Source organism: Mustela nigripes, chromosome 2 (genome assembly GCF_022355385.1).
Source record: "Mustela nigripes isolate SB6536 chromosome 2, MUSNIG.SB6536, whole genome shotgun sequence".
NCBI lineage: Eukaryota > Metazoa > Chordata > Mammalia > Carnivora > Mustelidae > Mustela > Mustela nigripes.
Window position 1 is genome coordinate 184,883,486 of NC_081558.1, and position 20,510 is coordinate 184,903,995.

The window sequence follows — 20,510 nt, forward strand, 5'->3', positions numbered from 1 at the left end:
TTTGATTATTTTTGATGCCACCAGTTTGGTAGTCATCTTTCTTTAGGTACAGTTCACAGATATATACTGCTTGACAAGAAAAAAAAATCCACAAGAATTTCCTCTGAAGACATTCATATGCAGCATGTGTTAGATTTTTTCATTTTCATTTGGCATTTGCCAACTCAACTAATTATGTTATCACTCAAGGTAGACTTTAAAAAAGAAACTCTTAAGTAAGGAAAAAAACCAAAAAGATGAAGTCTTACTGCCCAACTTTCAGAGATTTTCTTGTCTTCCTTAAATAGAAGAAAATTATACTGGGACTTCTACATATCTGCATATTATGTGCTTGTTCACCTCACCCTTTCTCTCCACCTTCACCCTTCACCCTCCTTCCTCTCTATAAAATTATAATTTTATAATGACTTGTTTCTCTGGAACAGGGTCTTTACCGATCCATTCAAATTCAAGAATTTATCTCTGGGTGGTTGCTCTCTGTGGAAGTTTTGTCATGTTATAACCCTCTATCAAATATATCTGTTACATAAGTTTCTCATTCTCTTTCCCGGGCTATGACTTATGTAGCAATTCTGTCAGACATAAATATGAAATGGTCAATTATGACATGAATTGAAAATATGGAGATGAACATAAGTTACCAGTATATATTTATGAGCAAATACTTTATTTCAATCATTCTAAGTGGTTATTGTTTATAAGGAACATCGTTATATGCATCACGAAGAAAGAAAACATATTTCCATTTAAATTTGACACATCAGCAATTGAAAGATATATCCCCATTTCATGGATGAGAAATATAGAGAAGGGGTGTACCATAGAATTAATAAAATGCGGTAAACTGATGTACAATGATGGGCCTTTTTCCCTTGTAGTACATCCAGGGTCAACCACTGAGCACATTAAATTTTACTTACCTGCCTCTTTCATTTTTCTGTTTTCAAATCATATTTATATGCAAGTAATTCTGCTGATTTGGCCTTGATTTTAAGATGCAGTTTAAAGCCTGAGCTTGGGTTCCTTCCAATCTATGTCATGGAACTTGGCACCATTTATTCCTGTAGAGTTAATTTCATTTATTCTGCCTTCAGTTGGCCAGTGACATAGATATCAGGGAAAGCTGGCACAAGGGAGCAATGTCTGGGCGCTACTCTGTTATTCCATATTAAAAGGATTACTCCAAAATACATATCCATTTTAAAGGCATTTGGACTAGTTCTACAAAATAGCGAGGGAAGAAAAGTTATTTGTCAGTGCCATCCTTCTTTCTGATGGCCAATTTTCTTAACATTCCAAAACAGAAAGGTCAGAGGGTATCCTACTGTTCTGGGTTAAGCTTACAGCCCCCAGTAATAGCTATGTGTTCTTTCTCTCACATCCTAAAGGATAGCATTTAGCAATTAGCAAATCTGATAATCCTTTCAACTGGCCAGAGAAAGGAAAGTGGGATTCTGCCTCCAGTTAAAAAAAAAAGATATGGATTTAACACTGACCATTTGAAAAGCAATTAGTATTTCATCCCATAATTAGGGATTCCAAGTGAGTGTGGGTGGAAGCAGGGCAGTTTCAGCACAAATAGTAAGGAAGAGAGCTATGATAGGTTACCAGGTAAGATATTTTGGGGCAAATGGACCGTTTATCTATCTAAAGTGTATAGTTAGAACTTTAAGCCATTAATGCCAAGAACCAACCTAGGCTTAGGGAAAGCATTTGCTTCATCTCAAGGAAAAACCTATAATATAGTTTATAAATGTAATATAATTTATTGTCACACAATGAATTCTGGAAAAAAGTCATTAATTCATTTAGTATTTTTAAACATCTGTTATTAGCCTGGCCTGAGCTAGGTTTTAGAGATACAGCAATAAAATAGATTTGGCCTTTGGCTTTATGGAGCTTATAGTATAAAAGAAAATATAGATATTAAATAAGTAACTGTATGTGTAATGAGTGTTATAAAAGAGATGTGCAGGACCCCGTCTAGTGTTTGGCAAAAGCCAAAGAGATGACAACTTGCTTAAGACTTCAAAGACAGGGGGCGCCTGGGTGGCTCAGTGGGTTAAAGCCTCTGCCTTCGGCTAGGGTCATGATCCCAGAGTCCTGGGATTAAGCCCCCCATGGGGGATCCTACTTCCTCCCCTCTCTCTGCTTGCCTCTCTGCCTCCTTGTGATTTCTGTCTGTCAAATAAATAAATAAATCTTAAAAAAAAAAAAAAAAAAAGAAAAGAAAGACTTCAAATACAGGTGCATATTAACTTGGTGTAAGTGGAAAGTGAGTTACCCAGGCTAGGAGAAGTACATCTCTTTGAGGCCCCATAGACCAGAGAGCTACTACCTTATTAGAGCTAAAAGAAACTAAATGTGAATATAATATAAAGACGGAAGCATGTAAGGGATAAGGTTGAAGATAATAGGAGGACTATCCACACTATGTGATGTCCTGTAAGTCAGTCAGAAAATTTGGACTTTATTCTAAAACCATTAAAAAGCTGTTAAAGGGTGTTAAGCAAGAATTAGTTCATTTTATTCTTCAATTTTTAAAAAAATTGTATCTGAGATTAAAGAAATAGTTTAGAGAAGGAATCAATTGGATGCAGGAGACCACTTCAAAGAGCACTGCAGTAAGTCCAGGTGGACTGTGATGGTGTGAATCAGAGCAGGGTGGTTGGCATCAGAGCTGGAGAAAAATAGATAAACCAGAGAGCAATTTGGAGATAGACTCTTAAGATCTACACAGTAAAGATAAACAAGCCATCAAGGATGACTGCATGAGTCCCAATTTTGTCTTGAGTAACTGGGTATGTGGTGGTAACATTTCTAAAAAGAAAAAGAAAACCGGGTGGGGGGGGACCTGGAAGAGGGGGGAATAATTGCAGAGGGACTCCAACATTTAAGGATCAGGTAACAAAGAAAGATGTGACAAAGGAGATCAAAAAGGTATATTCAGGGACACCTGGGTGGCTCAGTTGGTTAAGCTGCTGCCTTCAGCTCAGGCCATGATCTCAGGGTCCTGGGATAGAGTCCCGCTTCGGGCTCCTTGCTCAGCAGGGAGTCTGCTTCTCTCTTTGCCTCTGCCTGCCACTCTGCCTGCTTGTGCTCTCTCTCTCTCTCTCTGACAAATAAATAAAATCTTTTAAAAAAAGGTATATTCAAATTATGCTCTTGTTAGAGTGTCAAATATAGCCTTCTTACACCCTTCCATTGTATGACATCATGTTAGTGGTCAGAAATGAGGAGAATCAGTGGCATAACAAATAATATGGAGGAAGAAAGTGTATAGGGCTGGGAATGGCAGGAGGGAACAACAGATGGGCCATCTTACAAGTGGGGACTACTGAGAAATATTTCTCCTAATTCAGACACAAAGGGCAGAAAGTAAGGAAAGCTGATGGAGTTCTAATCTTAGTTAAAAAAAAAAAAAATTCTGATCGAAGATGAGCTATCTCTTATTATAGTAACATAGAACTTTAATTTTCTCCATAACTAGTGCAACCCAAAAAAGGAGAAATCTATTTATCTTCTGCCTTTTGGAGACAAACTTCTCAAATCAATAAGTGGCTTCAATAGCTAATTTTACTGAACACTTACTATGCGAAAAGCTTTTTACTTTCTCTTTATAACCTAAGATGTAGTAATTAGTATATTATCCTCTTCTGATCAGGGCAGAAGGACTAAGCAATTTGGCCCAAGTTGCAACGTTTTTAAAGGATGAAATCAGTATTTAAACCTGAACAATCTGATTCCAGAACTAGTTTGTCTCCACAGCATTAATTTCCTATCCCACCACTCTACTACATTCTACGGTACTAGTACTACATTCTTACAGGTCACAAATAATCATCTAATCACTGATTCTTAATGTTCCCTTCTTGATGTCACTATAATTTTTAATGAAGTCTGTTTTGAAACTTTTCTTCTCTTGTTATCTGTAAATATTCTTGTTTTTCTTTTACTTTTTTTTTTTTTTTTTAACACCTCTGACCACTTTGTCTCCCTTTTTGGCTCTTCTGCATCTGCCCTCTAAGGCTGCGTTTGTCTTAAGCCCTCAACCATGAGTACAAATTTATGTATAGTACTTTAGTTTCCTTTAGGAATAAGGCCCTTAAAAAGAAATTCTCTGAACAAAGACCTCAATACCCTAGTAGAACTACATACTGTAACCTCCAGTCCTGGTACAGCAACCTGTAGACCCCGTACTTTGATCAGCGTTGCTAGACTGGTCAAAGTTATGCGCACAATCTAACTAGATCAGTTTCCCCAGTTCCCTGTGATCCGCATTGCTTCTCTCTGCCATTTCCAATGTTACTTCCTGGTTCCAGCATGCCTCATGCTTTCACTTAATGTCGCAGTGCGGTTTCCCTACAGGACTTTATTACTGCAGCCGAGTTGGTCTGTTGATTCCATAACATTCTGAACTGTCCAGGAGGCTGTAGAGCTGAGAATGTGTTCAGAAGTCAAACGATCTTATCATTGTTTTGTAAGTTCTGTGTACTCCGGTTATACTCCTTTCTCAGGTAAATGCTTTGCAAATATTTTTCTCATATGTGTCTTATCATTTCATTTTTTTAAGAGCATCTTTCAAAGAACAGAAAAATTTGATGTTATTGAGTTAAATTTATCAATATATTTACTAACGGACCATGCTTTTCCTTTGAATCAAAGGAATCTTTGCCTAAACTAAAGTCAAAGGGTTTCTCCTATGTTTTATTCTACACTTTTAATGATTTTAGTTTTGACACTAAGTTTTATGATTCTCTTTGATGAAATTTGTATTTAATTAATGTTATGGATCATATGGAATACATATAAAAATCCAGTTACTCAGTATCAAAGTTTACCCCTTCTGCATCAAATTTACTTAAAACCTTTGTCAAAAATTGGGGCACCTGGGTGGCTCAATTGGTTGGGTGACTGCCTTCAGCTTGAGTCTTGGAATTGAGTGCCACATCAGGCTCCCTGCTTAGCGGGGGTCTGCTTCTCCCTCTGACCTTCCCCCCTTCCATGTTCTCTCTTTCTCATTCTCTCTCTCTCAAACAAATAAATAAGATCTTAAAAAAGAAAAGAAAAGATAAACCTTTGTCAAAAATCAAATGATCACTTGGTATGGGTCAATTACTGGACTTTGAATTCTGAACCAGCAGTCCATTTATCTCTCTTTGCCCCAAGACCATATTGCTTTTATACTACAGCTTTATAATACGTATTGTAAATCAGGTAGCATTTCTTCTTCTTTTTTTTTTTTTTAAGATTTTATTTATTTATTTGACAGAGAGAGATCACAAGTAGGCAGAGAGGCAGGCAGAGAGAGAGGAGGAAGCAGGCTCCCTGCTGAGCAGAGAGCCCGATGCAGGGCTCTATCCCAGGACTCTGAGATCATGACCAGAGCCGAAGACAGCGGCTTAACCCACTGAGCCACCCAGGTGCCCCTATTCTTCTTTTTAATGGTTGTTTTGCTTAGTCCAAATACTTTGCATTTCTCTACGAACTTTTCAGAATCAATTTAGCAATTTCTAAAAGACAAGAAAAGAAAAAAAAGTCTACCAGGATTTTCACTGGGGTTGCTTTGATTCTATAAATTAGTGTGGGGAGAACTACCATCTTAACAGTATTGGTTCTTCCTATCATTTAACATGTTGTATCTCTACATTTATTTAAGTGTTCTTGAATTTGCTGAAGCAATATTTTGTAGCTTTCAGTGTACAGAATTTTGAACATCTTTTGCCAGTTTTATTCTGAAGTACTTCAGATTTTATTTTTATTTTATTTTTATATTTCTTTGTTTGAGAGAGAGTGAGAGCACGAGTTGGAAAGAGGGGTAGAGGGAGAGAGAGAAGTAGACTCTTTGCTAAGCAGGGAGCCTGATCACAAGTCTTGATCCCAGGACCCCAAAATCATGCCATGAACCAAAGGCAGACACTTAAGAGACTGAGCTACCCTAAAGTACTTTATATTTTTTTAATAATCTTGCAGTTGGAATCTTAAAAATTTCAACTACCTCTCATTAATTGCTAGTGTACAGAAACAATTGATTTTCATATTTTGATCTCATATTCTGTAACTTCACTGAACTCACTTACTAATTCCAGTAGGTATTTTGGTGAGTTTCCATAAAGACAATCATAATTTTCAAATAAGTACTTTTTCTCTTTCTTTCTAATTTAGATAACATATTTATCTTCCAAAATACACTGTCTAGAACTTTCAATACAATATTGAATGGAAGTGATGAGAGTGGACATCTTCTGTTGTCCCTGGTTTTAGAAAGAAACCATTTAGTCTTTCACCATTAAGTATGTTAGCAGAAGGACTGTTGTAGATGACCTTTATCAGGTTGAGGAAGAGCTTTTCTTATCAGAAATGGATACTGGATATTGTCTAATTCTTTTCTTGTGCTTACACAAATGATCATGTGATTTTTCATTTTAGATTTTTCATATGGCAAAATATATTGATTAATTTATAAATGTTAAATCAATCTTGTATTTCTTAGGTAAACCTTATTTGCTCATGATATATCCCTTTTATGTATGGTTGAAATTTATCTATTAATTTTCTAAAAACTATTTTTTACATATAGGCTTATTAAGGATATTGGCATGTAGTTTTCTTTTTTGGTAATGTCTTTGTCTGATTTTGTTATAATGGTAATGATGACTTTATAGAATGAGTTGGGAAGTATTCCTCACTCTTCAATTTTCTGGAAGAGTTTGTGTTGAATTGGTTTTATTTCTTCCTTAAAGGGTAGATAGAATTAATCAGTGACACCATCTGGGTTTTCTTCATGGGAAATTTATTTAATACAAATTCAATGTTATATATATACAAATATGTGTGTGTATTTATCTGTGTATTCATATACATGCATATATATTTATAGATCATCTATTTCTTCTTGAATAAGTTTTAGTGGTTTGTTTCCTTCAAGAACTTTTTCTATTTTATTTCAATTATGGAATTTATAGGCATAAAGTTTCTCATAGTAACCCTTTAATGTCTTTTTAATATCTGCAGAATCCATAGTGATGTTCCTGTTTCCATTCTTGATGTTGGCATATTAGTAACTTGTATCTATTCTCCCTCTCTTCCTTTTCCCTTCCCTCCCTTTAATCAAACTGGTTATAGGATTGCCAATTTTATCCATCTTTTCAACAAATTTGGTTTTGGTTTCTTTGGTTTCCTCTGTTGATTTTGTTTTCTATCTCATTGGTTTCTGTTTTAATTTCTTCTACTTACTTTGGTTTAGCTAGCTCTTCTTTTTCTAATTTCTTAAAGCAGAACCTGAGATCACTGATTCGAGAACTTTCTTCTCCAACAAGTGTTCAGGGCTATACATTTCCTCCTAAGTACTGCTCTAGTGGTATCCCAAGACCCTGTTACACTGTGTTTTCATTGTTATTTATTATAAAATGTTTTCCTATTCTATTATTTCATCTTTAGTCCATGTGTTATTTAGAAGTGTGTTATTACCAAATATTTGGGGATTTTCCAGATATGTTACTCTTGTTTTCTCATTTGATTATATTCAAAGAACACACTCTTTATAATTTTAATCCTTTAAAGTAATTGAGACTTGTTTTATTATCCATAATAATCTATCTTGGTAAATTTTCCAGGTGTATTGGAAAAGGGTGCATTCACGTAAGTTGGATTGAGTATTATAGCAATGCCCATTAGGTTAGTATGTTCAAATATTCTATATTATTATTGATTTTGTCTATTTATTTTATCATATACCGAGAGAAAGGTATTGAAATCTCTACCTATAATACTGTATATGTCTATTTCTTCTTCGAGTTCTATCAGTTTTTGCTTTATTTATTTCAAAACTCTATTATTAGATTCACAGAGATTTAGAATTATTATGTCTTTTTGTTAAATAGATCCCTTTATCATTATAAAATAATCTTCTTTATTCCTGGTAATATCATGTGCCCTGAAATGTACTTGGTCTGATATTGTATTGTGATGTACTTGGTCTGATGTTGAAGCTTCATTCTGAATAGTATTAATATAGCATCTCTTTTGTATATTTATATTTAAAGTGAATTTATTATAGGCAACATTGAGTTAATTCTTCTAATCTGACAATCTCTTTTTCATTGGAATGTCTGGACTGATTATATTTAATATGATCAGTGCTATATTAAATTATATTATCTCTTCTTTTTGTTCTTTCCATTCTTTGGTCCCATATTCCTGCATTTTCAGCCTTCTTTTGGACTCAATACTTTTTAGTGATTTCATTTTATCTTCTTTGTTGGATCATTAGCTATGCCTCTTTTTTTTTATTGATTGCATTGAGATTTATAGTATACATTTTTAACTTACCACATTCCACTTTAAGTGATTTTTATATCACTATATGTACATGTAAGAGGACCATAGTTTACTTCCATTTCTACTTCCTAGTTTTTTACTATTTTTTCCTTTATTTTACTCATGCATATTATAAAATACACAATAATTTTGCTCAAATGATGAATTGTCTTTTGAGGAAATTTAAATTATAAGCAAAATCCCTTATTTTTTTTAATCCATGTAGTGAACTTTCCTGGTGCTCCTCATTCTTTTAGATGTATGTTCTCATCTGGTATCATTTTTCATCTGTCTGAACAAATTTCCTTCAATTTCATTATAGTATAAGTCTCCTCAAAATTATTTTTTCAGCTTTTATGTCTGAGCTAAGTTTTTTTTTGCATTTATTTTTGAAAAATAAATGCATTGAGTATTAAACTCTAGGCTGTCAGTCTTTTCTTTTACATTTTTAAGATATCCCCCACTCTTTGAGTTTTTCCAGTGAGAAATCTGCTGTCTTCCTTATTTTCATTTATATACATATCTTTTTTCCTTTGGCTATTTTTAAGATTTTTCCTCTTACAGCACGTTTTAAGTAATTTTATTATGAAATGTGTTTATGTAATTTTCTTCACTTTTTTTGTGTTTAAAGATCATTTTGCTTCTTGGAATGTGGGTGCTTAATTTTTATGAATTTTTTTTAATTGGCCATTGTTTCTTCAAATTTTTTTTTGTTCCTTCTTTTTTCACTACTTTAGGAATCCAATCGCATATTTGAAAGGTTTCTTGAAGTTGTTCCAGAGCTCATTGGTATGATTTATGTTCTTTTTAAAAACCACATTTTCTTATTTGTGTATTTATTTATTTATTTATTTGAGAGAGCACGTGTGTGTATAAGTGTTGGTGTGTGTTGGGGGGTTGGTTTGCAGAGGAAGAGAGAATCTTTTTTTTTTTTTTTTTTTTTTTTTTTTTTTATTTTTTATAAACATATATTTTTATCCCCAGGGGTACAGGTCTGTGAATCACCAGGTTTACACACTTCACAGCACTCACCAAATCACATACCCTCCCCAATGTCCATAATCCCAACCCCTTCTCCCAAACCCCCTCCCCCCAGCAACCCTCAGTTTGTTTTGTGAGATTAAGAGTCACTTATGGTTTGTCTCCCTCCCAATCCCATCTTGTTTCATTTATTCTCCTACCCACTTAAGCCTCCATGTTGCATCACCACTTCCTCATATCAGGGAGATCATATGATAGTTGTCTTTCTCTGCTTGACTTATTTCGCTAAGCATGATACGCTCTAGTTCCATCCATGTTGTTGCAAATGGCAAGATTTCATTTCTTTTGATGGCTGCATAGTATTCCATTGTGTATATATACCACATCTTCTTGATCCATTCATCTGTTGATGGACATCTAATCTTAATCAGGTTCCACATTCAGCACAGAGCCCAACACAGGGGCCAAGATCCCATGACCCTGAGACCATGACATGATCTGAAATCAAGAGTTGGATGCTCACCTGATTGAGTCCCCATATTTTATGTTTTAAATTTTGGATAGTTTCTATTGCTTTCTTCAATAGCCTAAATTCTCATTTCAGACACTGTAGTTTTCATCTCTACAAGTTTGATGTGGGTCTTTCTCACATCTTTATTGTTTCTAGTTAACACTTTAGATACATGTATTCAAGGCAAAATAACTGTTTATTCCTTGGGCCTGCTAATTATAATATTTATGTTAGTCTTAAGTCAGCTTTGATTGATTGATTATTCTTCTCAGTATGGATCATATCTGTCTGCTTCCTTGCATGTCTCTAAATCTTTGGTTGGATGTCAGACCTTGTGGATTTTATTTTCTGAGTTTTCCTTTTCCTATAAATATTTTTAAGCTTCATTCTTGTATGCAGTTACTTGGAAATAGATCCTTTGTGGTCTTGCTTGTATGACTTGTTAGGTAGTTCCAGAAAAGTACCAAGCATAGGGCTAATTTTCCCTCACTACTAAGCCACGACTTCTTTGAATACTCTACCCAGTGCTACATGAATTATGAGTTTTTCTTTTATGGATCTATGGAACAGGTACTTTTCCTGGTCAATGTGATGCTGTACACTCTTTGCTTTAATTCTTATGAATGGCCTTCACTGCCTCTGGTAGTCTGCTCAAATGCAAATACTGACCAGTACTCTGGGGAATAGTCACCTTAGACCTTCTACATGACTCGGGGTTATTTGTCTGTTCTGGTCCCTCCTTTGTGGTATTGTCCTATCAACTCAAGGCGGCTTTTTGTCTCTAGACCTCCATTTCCTCAGGCCAGATTCTGCCTGTGTTCTTTTCTGAACCATAGCTTGGAAATTTTCTCATGACAGTAGGCTAGGACATTTGTAGGAGTTACTGCAGATGTTTTCTATCTCAGGGATCACTCTCTTCAGTTGCATTATGCCCAGCTCCTTGATTTGATATTGTTGTTGTTTCCTGCAGGAAGGCAAATCTAGTCCTTTTTACTCTGATTTGAAACTGAAGTCCCAGATGATCTTAATAATGGAGATGGTCCATGGGAAGATGAAGAAATCTATATATAGTTCTTCTGCAGAAAATCCAGCTTATGGTATATATTGAATCAAAGTTTCTTTCTACATACACATACATATGTATATCTTTTTAATTTAAACTACATTATCCTACTCTGGGGAAGTATCGATTTTAATGAGCACCAAATTCAATTCTAAATACTGTTCACTTAAAAAAAAAAAAAAAGGAAAAAGAAAAAAACCCTAGATACTGCAAGAGTGTCTGTCATTTAATAGGTAGTGATGACTTTATAGAAATGTGTGCCTCAAATCCAGCCACTACAATCTTTTTATATTGTAACTATTCTTAGATCTTAAAGAATTTTCTGACCTCATCCCTCTAAGGAAAAATTTCAACATTTACCTGTCAAATACTCTTCTTTTTCTAGATTAAAATTGTGGTATAACTAGGAGAATACTGAGCCAGGTGAAATGATAAACTCTCTCACGAAATAATTTAGTATCATTGGCTTAGGAAATGTTATCGTCCCACATGAGAGTTAATTTAGGAAGTCCTCATGAATACAGGTAATACAGAGACATCTGCCAGATTAATTATCTCTGAAAAAGTTCTCAAAAAATTTTTGGATATAGGTAAATTTAATCTAGATTATAAATTTTGTGTAAAGACAGAATGTTTAAAAAAATCTTTAGTATTAAAACCAACATTAAGTAAATAGCCTTGGTTTCACTGTGATATCTTTGAACACTGTGAGTCTTTTCACGTTTAAAAGGCATTATTATGGGGCATCTGGATGGCTCAGTTATAGGGACACCTGGATGGCTCAGTTGGTTAAATTTCTAGCTCTTGTTTGGCTTGCAGTGATTTCAGAGTCCTGAGATTGGGTTCTGGGCTAAGCATGGAGTCTCTTTGGGACTTTCTCTCTCTCTCCTTCTCCCCCTTCCCCCTACTTGCTGTCTCTCTCTAATATAAATACATAATGTTTTTTAAAATAGATGGGAGCAGATTGTGGAAGAATTAAATTAGAAAGAAACTTCAAAATTCGATACCTTAAGTGATTCAGTGTTATTAAAATTTTGTATTAAAAAAAGGGAGTCTATTAAAATTGTTTTAAGAATCAAATAGCCTAAGGAAAATGACCTCAAAGTGGGGAAAAATGAATTCTTAAAATCTGGGTCATTTACCTGAGATTTCCTGTATTTCCTGCAGCTTTGTGTTTAATTTTTTTTTTAAGATTTTTATTTATTTATTTGAGAGAAAAGATAGCAAGAGCAAGAGCATGAGCAGCAAGAGTTTAGGGGAGAGGGAGAAGTGGGCTCCCCAACAAGCAAGGAGCTCTGTGTGGGACCAGATCCCAGGATCTCAGGATCACAATCCCAGCTGAAGGCTGACATTTAACCTATTGAGCCACCCAGGCACCCTGTGCTTTAAACTTTCTGATGCATCACCTAGAGACCATTACTCTCCCCCCCCCCCCCCCCACTGAAGATCAAGTTATCAGCAAAGTACAAAATGGTAATTAAAAATTTCTAGTTCAGTACCAGGCCCACATTGTTCTTTTAATGAATCAGATTATCTCAACTTTGTAAGGATTAATGAGGCACTTGTAGCAGTTCCTTTAAATTTCTCAGAACACTATGCCACCAGATAACTAAGCAGCAGCCTTGTAAACTCAGAGTTAACAGAAGCTCAGAAAATCCATTACATTTAATTCACTAAAAGAGTCAGGAGTTTTTTATTAGGACATTCTTAAAATATCATTTATTTTAATTTAATATTAAGGTTTGTGTAAGCACTCAATACTATTAGAGAATAGGGTAAAATTAATATTGCAGTATTTTTCTTTTAGAAAAAAATTAAAATAATTGTGCAATATGTATAACAATAGTTTTTGAAAACTGCATATGTTTTCTTTCCAAAATCAACAAATATTAAGAATTTAGTAATATAGATATTATAGGTTTAAGAAGAATTATTTTGTGTCTTCTTCAATTTCTTTCATGAGTGTTCTGTAGTTCCTCAAGTACAGATCCTTTACCTCTTTGGTTAGGTTTTTCCCAGGTATCTTATGGTTCTTGGTGCTATAGTAAATGGAATCAATTTTCTAATTTCCCTTTCCATATTTTCATTGTTAGTGTATAAGAAAGCAATTGATTTCTGTACATTGACTTTGTATCCTGCCACATTACTGAATTGTTGTTTGAGTTCTAGTAGTTTGGGGGTGGAGTCTTTTGGGTTTTCCATATAAAGTATCAGGTCATCTTCGTAGAGAGAGAGTTTGACTTCTTAATTGCCAATTTGAGTACTTTTTATTTCTCTTTGTTGTCTGATTATTGTTGCTAGGACTTCTAATACTATGTTAACAAGAGTGGTGAGAGTGGGCATCCTTGTCGTGTTCCTGATCTCAAAGGGAAGACTGTCAGCTTTTTCCCATTGAGGATGATATTTGCTGTGGGTTTTTCATAGATAGATTTTATGAAGTTGAGGAATGTTCCCTCTATCCCTATACTCTGAAATGTTCTAATCAGGAATGGATGATGACCAGACAGGACTGGAAGGGATTATGCTGAGTGAAATAAGTCAAGCAGAAAGAGTTAATTATCATATGGTTTCACTTATTTGTGGAGCATAAGAAATAACATGGAGGACATGGGGAGATGGAGAGGAGAAGAGAGTTGGGGGAAATTGGAAGGGGAGATGAACCAGACTATGGACTCTGAAAAACAATCTGAGGGTTTTGAAGGGGTAGGGGGTAGGAAGTCGGGTGAGCCTGGTGGTAGGTATTATGGAGGGCACATATTGCATGGAACACTGGGTGTGGTACATAAACAATGAATTCTGGTACACCAAAAAGAAATAATAATAATAAAAAAACTATTTTGGAATAACTTCAGGTTTATAGAAAAATTGCAAAGATAGTATAAATAATTCCCATATGCCTTCACCAAACTTTCTCAATGCTAACATTTTACACAAACACATGTATTAAAACTAAGATCTTAACACTGGTACGATGCTATTAACTAAACCACAGATTTTATTAATATTTCACCTTTATTTAATTCCAAGATCCATTCCAGAACATCATTTTAACTGTATGTATGTGCATATATATGTCTGTCTGTATGTATATAGTTTCCCATCCAATACTTTGTCAGAACTATATATATTTTTCTTTCCATTAATCTTTATTTTTTTGAAGATTTATTTACTTATTTATTTGAGGGAGAGAGAGAGAGACAGAGAGTGAAGGGAGGAGAGGATGAGGGACAGGGAGAACAAGTCTTAAGCAGACTCCAAACTCATATCGGAGCCCCACACTGGGCATGATCTCACCACCATGAGATCACAACCTGAGCCAAAACCAAGACTCAGATGCTTAAATGACTGAACCATTTGGGTGCCCTTATTTTATTTTTAAATTAAATTAAATTAACATGCAATATTACATTAATTTTAGGTATAAAAGATAGTGATGATATTTTTATACCCATCATATATATCATATATTATATATATATATTTATATCATGAATACACACACACACACACACACACATTACAATGCTTTTATCCATTCATCTATCAATAGGCACAAGTTACTTCCATATTTTGGTTATTATAAATAACGCTGCAGTGAACGAAGAGGTACATATATCTTTTCAAATTAGTGTTTTCATTTTCTTTTTTCAGATAAATACCCAGAAGTGGAATTGCTGGATTGCTATAATTACTTGACAAATCTCTATACTGTTTTCCATATTGGCTGCACCAATTTACATTCCCACCAATAGTGCACAAGGGTTTCCTTCTCTCCATATCCTCATCAACAGCTACTATTTCTTATCTTTTTGATAATAGCCATTCTGACATGTGTGAGGTAGTATCTCATTTTGGTTTTGATTTGCACTGATGTTTAGCATCCTTTCCTATCTCTATTGGCCATCTATATGTCTTTAGAAAAGTGTCTCTTCAATCAGGTTCTTTGTTTTTGTTGTGTTTTTATTGAATTGTATGAATTATTTTTATATTTTAGGTAACAACTTCTTAACAGATATATCATTCACAAGTGTCTTCTCCCATTTAGTAGTGTGCCTTTTGTTTTGTTGATGGTTTCTGTCGATGTGCAAGAGTTTTTCAGATTGATGTAGTCCCATTTGTGTGTCTTTTTGTTTCTTTTTTTTTTTTTTCCTAGCCTGAGAAGACATATCCAAAAAACAGTGCCAAGACCAATGTCAAAGAACGTATTGCCTATGTTTTATTCTAGAAGTTTTATAGTTTCAGGTATTACATTATCGTCTTTCATTAATTCATTTTGAGTTTATTTTCACATATGATGCAAGAAAATGGTCCAGTTTCAGTCTTCTGCATGTAGCTGTCCAGTTTTTCCAGTACCATTTATTGAAGAGAATGTCTTTTCCTCTTTGTATCATCTTGTCTTCCTTTTCATAGATTAACTGATCACATAAGCATGGGTTTATTTCTGGGCTGTCTACTCTGTTCCACTGATCTATGTATCTGTCTTTTTTTTTTTTTTTTTTTAAAGATTTATTTATTTATTTGACAGAGAGAAATTACAAGTAGGCAGAGAGGCAGGCAGAGAGAGAGAGGAGGAAGCAGGCTCCCTGCTGAGCAGAGAGCCCGATGCGGGACTCGATCCCAGGACCCTGAGATCATGACCTGAGCCGAAGGCAGCGGCTTAACCCACTGAGCCACCCAGGCGCCCCTATGTATCTGTCTTTGACCCAGTACCATGCTGTTTTGGTTACTATAGTTCTATAGTACAATTTTAAATCAGAAGAGCTAGGGTATCACTTAACTTTTAGTCATCATGTATCCTTAGCCTTTTTCAACTGGGGATAGTGTCACAGTCTTTCTCTCCTCTTCATATCTTTCATAATTTTTAAGAATATTGATCAGCTATTTTATAAACATCTTTGAATTGGTTGTCTGATATTTACTTGTAATCAGAAATTCTCAATTTTTTTTGAAGAATACCTCAGTAGTGAAATGTGCTTCTCACCACAGTATATCGAGGGTTATATCACAACATGTCTTATCACCAGTGGCATTAATTTTGTTCACTTGGTGAAGGTGGAATCTGACAGGCTTCTCTACTGTAAAGTTCCCATTTTCTGTTTCCATATTCTACTATTTGGAAGCAAATAACTAATGTCTAGCACACATTCCAATGGAAGAGAATTAAAACCTGCCTCCTGGAGGGAGAATAATTTATTTAGAATTCTTCTGAAGGAAGATTTTTCCCTTCTGCCTCATTACTTTGTCAATCAGTTATGTATATTAGAAGGTACTTGTAAATATTTACTTTGTTTTTTGAGTTGTAAATACTATTACAAGCATAGCCCAGAGATATTGCTGGTTCAGTTCCAGACCATCTAAATAAAGCAATATTGCAATAAAATGAGTCCAGTGAATTTTTTTCATTTCTCAGTGTATACAAAAGTTATGCTTATATTATACTGTAGGCTATTAGGTGTACAATAGCACTATATTTACAAAATGTACATGACATTTTAAAAATACTGCTAAAAATGTTAACCATCATACAAGTTTTCATCAAGTTATAATCTTTTCGCTGCAGGAGGGTTTTGCTTTGAGGTTAATGGTTACTGACTAATCAGAGTGGTGGTTACTTATGATTGTGGGTGACCATGGCAATTTCTTAAAATAAGACAACAATAAATTTTGCTGCGTTAATTGACTCTTTCTTTCATGAACAATTTCTCTATAGCATGTGATGTTGTTTTTTGTCCACAATAGAACTTACTTTAAAATTGGACTCAATCCTCTAAAATTGAGCCCCCCACTGTTATATCTACTAAGTTCATGTGCTATTCCTAATCCTTTGTCATTTCAATAATCTTCAAAGCAACTTCGCCAGAAGTAGATTCCATCTGAAGAAACCAATTTCTTTGCTCATCTGTAAGAAACAACTCCTCATCTGCTTAAGTTTTATCAAAAGATTGCAGCAGTTCAGCAATCTTCAGGCTCCAATTCAAATTCTAGTTCTCTTGCAATTTCAACCACATTTGCAGTAACTTTCTTCACTGAAGACTTGAAACCCTCAAAGTCATCCATGGAGATTGGAATGAACTTCTTCTAAAATTAATATTTTGGTCTCTTTCACTGAGTCACAAATGTTATTAATTGCATCTAGAAGGGTGAATCCTTTCCAGAAATTTTCGAACTTTTTCCCAGATCCATCAGAAGAATCACTATCTCTGACAACTAAGGCCTTATAAAAATACACTTCTTGGGTTACCTGGTGATTCAGTCAATTAAGTATCTGCCTTCAGCTCAGGTAATGATCCCAGGGTCCTGGGATTAAGCCCTGCATTGGGCAAAGAGCCTGTTTCTCCCTTTCCCTCTGCACCCTCTCTCTCTCAAATAATAAAACAAAATAAAGTCTTTTTTAAAAAATGCACTTCTTGGGCGCCTGGGTGGCTCAGTGGGTTAAGCCGCTGCCTTCGGCTCAGGTCATGATCTCAGGGTCCTGGGATCGAGTCCCGCATCAGGCTCTCTGCTCAGTGGGGAGCCTGCTTCCTCCTCTCTCTCTCTCTCTGCCTGCCTCTCTGCCTACTTGTGATCTCTCTCTGTCAAATAAATAAATAAAATCTTTAAAAAAAAAAAAAGACTCTCTTTAAAAAAAAAATAAAAAAAATAAAAAATGCACTTCTTAAATACTAAGATTCAAAAGTCAAAATTACTCCTTGGTCCTTGGGTTGCAGGTTGGATACTGTGTTGACTGTCATGAAAACAACATTCATCCCATCATATGCCTCCATCAGAGTTATTAGGTGACTAGGTGCATTGTTAGTAAGGAGTAGTGTTTTGAGATGATTCTTTTTTTTCTTTTTTTCTGAGCATTAGGTCTCAACAGTAGACTTAAAATATTTAGTAAACCATGTTGTAAAGAGATGTGCTGTCATCTAAGCTTTGTTTTCCCATTTTTAGGTCACAGAGTAGATGTAGCAGAATTCTTAAGAACCCTAGGATTTTCAGAATGGTAAATGAGCATTGGCTTCAACTTTAAGACACTAGCTGCATTAGCACCCTAACAAGAGTCAGCCTTTGTAGCAGGCATTGACTTCTCTAGCTACAAAAGACCAAGATGGCATCTTCTTCCAATAGAAGGCTATTTCATCTACACTAAAAGGCTACTGTTTAGGGTAGCCACCTTCATTAATTATTCTAGCTAGATCTTTTGGATGATTTGCTGAAGCTTCTACATTAGTACTTGCTGCTTCACCTTGTACTTTGCTGTTAAGGAAATAGCTCCTTTCCTTGAACTTCAGGAAACTACTTTAGGTAGCTTCAAACTTAATTTCTGCAGATTCTGTTCTGTCAGCCTTTATAAAATTAAAGAAAGTTAGGGCCTTGCTCTAGATTAGGCTTTGGCTGAAGGGAACACTGACTGGTTTGATCTTCTATCCAGACCACTGAAACATTCTCCAAATCAGCAATAAAGCTGTTTGTTTCACATTCTTATTATTCATGTATTTATTGGGGTATCACTTGAATTTCCTTCAAAAACTTTTCCTTTGCATTCATAAATTGCCTATTCATAAATTGGCTATGAATTGCATTCGTAAATAGGCAAGAAGCCTAGCTTTTGGCTTAGCTCAGATTTTGACATGTCTTCCTCACTAGGCTTAATCATTTCTAGCTTTTGATTTAAAGTGAGAGACATGTGGCTCTTCTGTTCACTTGATCACTTAGAGGCCATTGTAGAGTTATTCATTGGCCTGATTTCAATATTGTTGTATCTCAAGAAATAGGGAGACCCAGAGAGAGAGACAGATAAAGAATGGTCAGTCAGTGGAGAAGTCAGAACATATGCACTTATCTATTAAGTTCACCATTTTATAGGAGTGTGGTTCATGGCACCCCTAAACCATTACAATTGTAACATCAAAATCACTGATCACACAGATCACCGTAACAAATATAATAATAATAAGAAAGTTTGAAATATTGTGAGAATTACCAAAATGTGACACACAGACGCACAGTGAGCAAATGCTGTTGGAAAGATGTTGCTAATAAACTTGTTGCCATAGACTTTCAATTTGCAAAACATGCAGTATCTGTAAAGTACAATAAAGTACAATAAAAAGGTTTGCCTATACTACTAAGAGTCCAATACAACTATTATTTATTTTGTTGCTCAAATGATTCCTGCGTTGAGTATTTGGGACTCTTTCTGGTTGGTTCCTATGTCCCTTTGACGTGCCCCGTAGTCATCTCTGTTTCCTCATCCTTCTTTTCTTGTTCTTTTTCATCTCCTTCTTCTTCCTCTGTTCCTTCTTCCTATTCTTCTTCCTCTTCCTCATCCTCTTCCTCTTCTCCTTCTCCTCTTTCTTCTCCCTCTTCTACTTTTTCCTCTTCCTCCTCCTCCTCCCCCCTTACCCCTCCCCCCTCTTTCTCCTCTCTCCCCTCCCCCCTCCCCTTTCCCCCTTCTTCCTCCTCCTCCTCCTTCTTCTTCTTCCTCTTCCTCCTCTTTTTCTTCTTCTCTTTCACTCTCTTTCTGGCATTATTAAATGCTTCAGGTTTATCTTGCATTATTTTTACCCAGTCCTAGAATCAGCCATTTCTTCAAGGAGCCCTGGTTCTTTTTGTTGGAGAATGGTATTTAGAAACTAAGATCTCAGTTCTGGGTATGCTTGTTGTTACTGTGATGTCACTGTTTCCATATTCTCTCAGCAGACAGAACTAAGAAATTTAAGTATTATGTAAACCCAGGCATATACATTTTTAAAAATATATTTATCTCTTTTGAGTATGTATAAGGGGGTAGGTGAGCTCATATCACTCTCTCTGAATCTAAATTCAGGACCACAAGGTTTATTCTATCCTTCCCCCATTGCTTATTTGTAACTTCTATCTCCGACAGCATGAAACCTGGCTCCAGTTATCTACAACTTACTTACTTATTTGCTCAACCAATTGTGGTATACATGCAGAGTAGCCTTAGGATTCTTAGTCCATACTGCTGTGAAATATAAATTTACCAACTAGAATATAGTGTTTATATATAGCTCTTTTTGTTTTTAGCCTTATAGTATTCAGTCAGACAATAGTTTCTGAAATTTAGGTTAGCTTCTTTTTCTCTTCAATAATGCAGTTTCAAAGAGAATTATCTTGAGTAAAAAACACAATATAGGTGATATGGAATTTAGAAATGTAATGTTTCAAAAGTTCATTTTGAAGATGATTGTCATTAATTTTTACAGAAGCAATATTCTAAAGCATTTTAATCCATCATAATTTTAACTCACCTCAATATTATCAGAGCTCTTTGTCTTTTAAGTGGGGCAATTACAGCATTATACCAAGTCCTACTGGAGTGAAGGCAGAGTTGGGGAAGATTACCTGCTGTGACTTTTATTAGATACAACCACAGTAGCACAACTCTGCTTCCTCCCCTCTAAATTAATTGAGTTGCCTTGATCTGCTACCCTTCTTGTCATGGTCTTGATATAATATTTGAATGTCTTATTTTCCTAATGACATGCTTTACTATATTATAGAAAATGAAACTGAGGTTCTGAAAGTGACTTGTCCAAGGTCATATGGAATATAAATGGTAGAGCTGAAACTAGAATTTAGTCTGTTTAAAGTAAAAAATATGAAAATTTATCATATTAATGTTAGAAC